Here is a 7,871-nt window from a genome sequence, read left to right on the forward strand (position 1 = left end):
GATGGATTATCTCTGCCACACCCTGCCTTATCTCTTGGTCAGGAGTCAGTGATTAAGCTAAGAAGCCTACTTATTATTTAAAAGGGCTCAGGATCCCATAGCTATAGGCAAGAAAAAGCACAAAAGAGGCTTTTAAGCCACTGAGCTCCAATCAGGGAATAAAACTATTACTATGAAACAACTGTTAACTTCCACCACTGTGAACCCTTTATTTACCTTACTTAGACACAAGTCAATCCAGGCAGTAGTGATCAGTAAATTGAAAAGTACCGAGAGAGGTAACTCATAACATAATATATAAAATGGTTAAACCAACAGAAGAAATATTGGATAAATGAACCAGGACAAGAGTCTAGCTAAAAGCCCCTCAAAGAGTAAATCACAAAATAATGAGGTCAACATCCAAACACTAGCTAAGGAAATAATCACAGGAGTGAGTAAAGAGTTTGAAAGAATTGTCATCAGAAATACAGGAACAACAAATGAGACTCTGGCAGAAAACACTAATTATCTCAAGGTTATTAGAGAGCTGAAAGCTAAAATAGCTGAGCTAAGAACACAACTAGCCGAACAAGCTAAAACTGTAAAAGAACAGGGTAACAAAATAGATGAACTCCAGAAAACAGTAGACGGGAAAGAGATTAGAATCAATGAGGCTGAAGACAGAATTAGCAAGATCGAGGATGAAGTAGAGACAACTAAAAAAGAAGTAAGAGAGCACAAAAACAGATTAAGAGTTACTGAAAATGACAACAGAGTCCTATGGGATGACTTCAAAAGAAACAATATATATATTATTGGTTTACCAGAGTAAGAAAGAGAGGGAGAGGAAGAAAGCATTCTTCAGGACATAATAGCTGAAAACTTCTCTAATCTAGACAACATCAAAGATATAAAGGTTCAAGAAGCCCAGAGGCTCCCAAACAGAATTAACCCAGACTTAAAGACACCAAGACACATCATATTTAGAATGGAAAGTAGAATGGAAAGGAATAAGGATAAAGAAAGGATCCTGAAGGCTGCAAGAGAGAAAGCAAAGAGAAACTTACAGAGGAAAACCCATAAGATTAGCATCAGACTTCTCCACACAAACACTACAGGCCAGAAGAGAATGGCAAGATATCCATCGAGTGCACAATGAGAAAGGCTTTCAACCAAGAATACTGTATCCTGCTAGACTGTCATTCAGACTAGATGGAGGCATAAAATCTTCTCAAGTAACAGTTGAAGGAATCAACTATCACCAAGCCTGCTCTGAAAGAAGTTCTGAAAAGTCTCCTATAAAGAGTCAGGACACCATAAATAGGCCATATATCAGAACACTCTAAAACTCAACAATAATGGTGTTAAAATATATTCATCTTTGATATCAATAAATGTCAATAGCCTGAATTCACCTGTTAAAAGACACAGAGTAGGAAGATGGATCAGAAAACACAACCCAACAATATGCTGTCTACAGGAAGTCCAATAACTCAACGAAACAAACAAATACTTAAAGTGAAAGGATGGAAAACTATCATACAAGCCAATGGCCCACAAAAAAGGGCAGGAACAGCTATTCTCATATCTGACATGATAGACTTTAAAATAGATAAGATTAAAAAAGATAGGAATGGACACTACTTAATGCTCAGTGGATCAATCAATCAAGAGGCTTAAAAATTATTAACATCTATGGATCCAATGAGAAGCCATCTAAATACATCAAACGTCTACTGAAAGAGCTACAGCAATATAGTAACAGCAACACAGTCATAGTGGGGGACTTAAACACCCCAATCCCTCAACTTCACAGATCATCCAGGCAGAAAATCAATAAAGACCTGAGGGAGCTAAATGAAGAGATAGATAAACTAGAACTATTGGACATTTTCAGAGTCATTCATCCAAGAAACTGGAATACACATTTTACACAAGTCCACATGGGTCATTCTTAAGGATAGACCATATATTAGGCCACAAAGACAGCATCAGTAAATTCAAGAGCATTGAAATCATCCCAAGCATCTTCTCAGATGACAGTGGAATTAAACTAACACTTAATAATCAACAAAAGATTAGGAATAGTCCCAAAATGTGGAAGCCCAACAGTACACTTCATAACAACTTCTGGGTCAAAGAGGAAATAAAGGAAGAAATCAAAATGTTTTGAGACTTCAATGAAAATGAAGACAAGCTATCAAAATATTTGGGACACAGCTAAGGCAGTACTGAGAGGGAAGTTCATAGCCATACAAGCACACATTAGGAAACAAGAAAAAGCACAAATAAACATCCTGATTGCACATCGTAAAGACCTAGAAGAAGAAAAAAAAATGAACCCTAAAGCAGCCAGAAGGACAGAAATCACTAAAGTTAGGGCAGAAATCAATAACACTGAAAATAAGAAAGCCATATAAAAGATCAACGAAAGTAAATGTTGGTTCTTCGAAAGAGTGAACAAAATCGACAAACTTTTAGCCAGACTCACAAAACAAAAAAGGGAGAAGACCCAAATAAATCAGATACTAAATTAAAGAGGAGATATCAAAACAGACATCGCAGAAATTCAACATATCATGACAGGCTTCTATGAACAAATACATGCCACCAAGCTAGAGAACCTGGAAAAAATGGACAATTTCTTATATACCTACGAACTTCCACAACTAAGTAAAGAGGATGTAGATAACATGAACAGGCCCATCACAGCTAATGAAATTGAAACAGTTATCAAAAAATCTTCCCAAAAATAAAAGTCCTGGACCAGATGGTTTTACAAATGAATTCTACAAAACCATCAAAGAAGAACTAATACCTCTACTTTTAAAAGTCTTCCAGAAGATTGAAGACACTGGAATACTCCCCTCCAGCTTCTATGAAGCCAACATCACTCTGATACCAAAAGCAGACAGGGACACAACCAAAAAAGAAAACTACAGACCAATATCTCTAATAAACATAGATGCGAAAATATTGAACAACATTCTAGCCTACCGGATATAGCAGTATATTAAAAAGATTGTTCATCATGACCAAGTGGGGTTTATCCCAGGCATGCAAGGTTGGTTTAATATAAGTAAATCAATCAACGTGATCCACCACATCAACAAAAGCAAGACCAAAAACCACATGGTCATATCAATAGATGCAGAGAAAGCCTCTGACAAAATCCAACATCCTTTTATGATCAAAACACTACAAAAAATGGGAATGGATGGAAAATTCCTGAAGTTAGTGGAGTCTATATATATATCAATCCTACAGCCAACATTATACTCAATGGTGAAAAACTGGAGGCATTTCCACTCAGATCAGATAGTAGACTGGCTGTCCACTATCACCATTACTATTCAAAATAGTGTTGGAAGTTCTTGCCATAGCAATCAGGCAAGAGCAAGGAATTAAAGGGATACAGATTGGAAGAGAAGTAGTCAAACTCTCCCTCTTTGCAGATGACATGATAGTATACATAGACAAACCTAAGGAATCCAGCAAGAAACTTTTGCATATCATTAGGCAATACAGTAAGGTGTCAGGCTACAAAATTAACATTCAAAAGTCAGTGGCATTCCTCTATGAAAATACTAAGTTAGAAGAAACTGAAATCCAGAAATCAATTCCTTTTACTATAGCAACAAAAACAATAAAATATCTAGGAAATACCTAACCAAAGAAATGAAAGACTTGTATACTGAAAATTATGAGTCACTACTCAAGGAAATAGAAAAAGACACTAAGAAGTAGAAAGATATTCCATGGTCATGGGTTGGAAGAATTAACATCATCAAAATGAATACACTACCCAGAGCCATCTACTAATTTAATGCTATCCACATCAAGATCCCAACCACATTTTTAGGAGAGTAGACCAAATGCTACAAATGTTTATCTGGAACCAGAAAACACCTAGAATTGCCAAAACAATCTTGAGAAAAAAGAACAGAACCAGAGGCATCACACTCCCAGACCTCAAATTGTATTATAGGGCCACTGTCATCAAAACTGCTTGGTACTGGAACATGAATACACATACTGACCAGTGGAATAGAATTAAGAGCCCAGGAATAAGCCCTCACTTTGACAAAGGTGCCTGACTATTAAATGGGGAAAGCACAGTCTCTTCAAAAAGGGTGTTGGAAAAGATGGGTTGAAACATGCAGAAGAATGAAACTGAACCACTATATTTCACCAAATACAAAAGTAAATTCCAAGTGGATCAAGGACTTAAGATGTTAGACCAGAAACTATCAGATACTTAGAGAAAAATATTGGCAGAACTCTTTTCCGCAAAATTTTAGAGACATCTTCAATGAAATGAATCTAATTACAAGGAAGACTAAGGCAAGCATAAACCTATGGGACTACATCAAATTAAAAAGCTTCTGCACAGCTAAAGAAACTACTACCCAAACCACGAGACCCCTCACAGAATGGGAGAAGATCTTTACATGCCATACATCAGACAAGATGCTAATAACCAGAATATATAAAGAACTTGCAAATCTCAACAACAAGACAACAAATAGCCCCATCCAAAAATGGGGGGAGGACATTTACAGAATATTCACCACAGAAGAGATCCAAAAGGCACATGAAAAAATGCTCCAAGTCTCTTATTGTCAGAGAAATGCAAATAAAGACAACAATGAGATACCACTTCACTCCTGTGAGAATGTCATACATCAGAAAAGGTAATAGCAGCAAATACTGGAGAGGTTGTGGGGTCAAATGAACCCTCCTACACTGCTGGTGGGAATGTAAATTGGTCCAACCTCTATGGAGAACAGTCTGTAGAACTCTCATAAGGCTAGAAATGGACCTACCCTATGATCCAGCAATTCCTCTCCTGGGGATAGATCCTAAGAAACCCAATACACCCATCCAAAAAGATCTGTGTACACATATGTTCTTGGCAGCACAATTTGTAATAGCCAAAACCTGGAAGCAACCCAGGTGTCCAACAACAGATGAGTGGCTGAGCAAGTTGTGGCATATATACACACACACACACACACACACACACACACACACATATATACACATACATACAATGGAATACTACTCAGCTATAAAAAATGGTGACTTCACCGTTTTCAGACAATCTTGGATGGACCTTGAAAAATTCATGTTAAGTGAATTAAGTCAGAAACATAAGGGATGATCTCAGAAACATATGAGATGATCTCACTCTCAGGCAGAAGTTGAAAAACAATATCAGAAAAGAAAACACAAGTAGAACCTGAACTGGAATTGGCATATTGCACCAAAGTAAAAGACTCTGGGGTGGGGGTGGGTAGGTGGGTACAATACAGATCCAAGAAGGATGACAGAGGACCTAGTAGGGGTTGTACTGTTATATGGAAAACTGGGAATGTTATGCATGTACAAACTATTGTATTTATTGTTGAAGGTAAAACATTAATTCCCCAATAAAGAAATTTTAAAAAATACAAATAATAAAGGAAAGGCTACAAGCTTCCAGGATCTAAAATGCTAAGCATATGACACTGAGACACAGGAACTAACAAAAAATAATAAAACTGACAAAATTAGGAATTTTTAGAAATTCCATTTATGATGATTTAAGTAAGCTAATGATTATGTCTAAATCTTAGTTGGGACCCATAATACCTGTATTCAAATGAAAGACATCAAAAGAGCATGCTAAAGAAGTATGGGCTAGAATATAGGAACTTATTATACATGTATTGAAAGAAATACTGAAGTGTTTCTTTTCCTCAAGATAGTTTTGGCAATTCTAGATGTTTTCAGGTTCCAGATAAATTATTGTAGTGTTTGTTCTATTCTCTTAAAGAAGCTTGGTGGAACTTTGATGGGTATTGCATTAAATTTGTATATGGCTCTAGGGAGAATATTCATTTTGATGATATTTATTCTTCCAGTCCATGAGCATGGGATATCTTTCCATTTCTTGGTATCAGTTTCTATTTCCTTGAGTAGTGACTCATAGTTTTCAGTATATAAGTCTTTCACTTCTTTGGTCAACTTTATTCCTAGGTATTTGATTGATTTTGCTGAAACAGTAAATGAGAGTGATTTCTGGATGTCTTCTTCTTCAGTACACTAGAGTTTGCAGTGAGTACCCCCCCTAACACTTCCTCTCCACTATTCCAACCTTTGGGTCCATGATTGCTCAACAATTTGTTTGGCTTTGTATGTTAACTCTCTTTTCAGCCACCAGGTTCCAGATGCCATCAGGATGCCGGCCAGGCTTCCCTAGACCGAAGACCCCACCAATGTGTCCTGGAGCTCAGCTTCCCCAGAGACACACCCTACTAGGGAAAGAGAGAGGCAGACTGGGAGTATGGACCAACCAGTCAACGCCCATGTTCAGCGAGGAAGCAATTTCAGAAGCCAGACCTTCCACCTTCTGCAACCCACAACGACCCTGGGTCCATGCTCCCAGAGGGATAGAGAATGGGAAAGCTATCAGGGGAGGGGATGGGATATGGAAATTGGGTGGTGGGAATTGTGTGGAGTTGTACCCCTCCTACCCTACAGTTTTGTTAATTTATCCTTTCTTAAATAAAAAATAAATTAAAAAAAGAAATACTGAAGTGAGACAAAGTTTTCATAAATGCACAAAATAAAAATGGATTAAGTATTAATATTGTTTTACAGGAGCAAAAAGAAAATTAGACAATATTTAGAAAATATCAGAAATTTGTTTTTCACAGTAACAAAAAGAAAAATTGATCAAATTTTACTCTAGGCAGGCTCAATTACTCCATGAGGCTATTCTCTCTCTCTCTCTCCATATATATATATATATATATATATATATATATATATATATGTATATATAAATAAAAGAAAATATCAATAAAACCATAGGATAAGAGGGGTAAAATTCCACACATTTCCCACCACCAGAGTTCCATATCCCATCCCCTCCACTGAAAGCTTTCCTATACTTTATCTCTCTGGGAGTATGGACCCAAGATCATTATGGGGTACAGAAGGTAGAAGGTCTAGCTTCTATAATTGCTTTTCTGCTGAAGATAACTATTCCCCTTGTTTGGATGTTCACTGAAGTATTACTCTCAACAAAGTACTTTAACCTATAAACTGTTTTTCTGTAAACTAAGAATAAACCTATGTCTTAACATAACCATCACCAAGTGGTAAAATTAAGTTTCAGAATCTACACAATTGAAAAGGTTTCTAGATTGACATGATGCCAAAAAAGTAAGACATGCATAAAACCTCTTAAGCCACATGCTCGAGTAGCAGCACCATTCTTTCGCTTTTTAAATTTTTATATTTATTTATTTATTTATTTATTTATCTCACCTTTTGTTGCCCTTGTTGGTTTATTTATTATTGTTGTTACTGATGTCGTCTTTGTTAGATAGGACAGAGAAATGGAGAGAGGAGGGGAAAACAGAAGGGGAGAGAAAGATAGACACCTGCAGACCTGCTTTACCACCTGTGAAGCGACGCCCCTGTAGGTGAGGAGCTGGGGAGTCTAACTAGGATCCTTAAGCCAGTCCTTGTGCTTCACGCCACATGTCCTTAACCTGCTGCGCTACCACCCTACTCCCCAGCAACATTCTTTCTAATATTACACACTTCCCAGCAGTGATTTTGACCTTAATTATCTTCGTTCTTTTTTAAAAAAATTTTATTTGTTATTGGATAGAGACAGAGAGAAATTGAGAGAGAAGGGGGAGATAGAGAGGAAGAGAGACAGAGAGACGCCTACAGACCTGCTTCACCGCCTGTGAGGTGACTACCCTGCAGGTGGGGAGCCGGGGGCTCAAACTGGGATCCTAACCTGTCCTTACTCTTTGCACCACGTGTGCTTAGCCTGCTGCACTACCACCCAACTCCTGACCTTAATTATCTATGTATTTACATGAGAT

General features: G+C 37.3%; 1 long non-coding RNA gene across 1 annotated transcript in view; it reads left to right on the forward strand.

The window, feature by feature from the left end:
- The window catches only part of LOC132535862 (uncharacterized), a 794,128-nt gene that overhangs the window by 230,864 nt on the left and 555,393 nt on the right, over positions 1-7,871 (forward strand). The gene's annotated exons all lie outside the window — the stretch shown is intronic.

The sequence above is a fragment of the Erinaceus europaeus genome, chromosome X (genome assembly GCF_950295315.1).
Source record: "Erinaceus europaeus chromosome X, mEriEur2.1, whole genome shotgun sequence".
In the NCBI taxonomy this organism is placed as follows: domain Eukaryota; kingdom Metazoa; phylum Chordata; class Mammalia; order Eulipotyphla; family Erinaceidae; genus Erinaceus; species Erinaceus europaeus.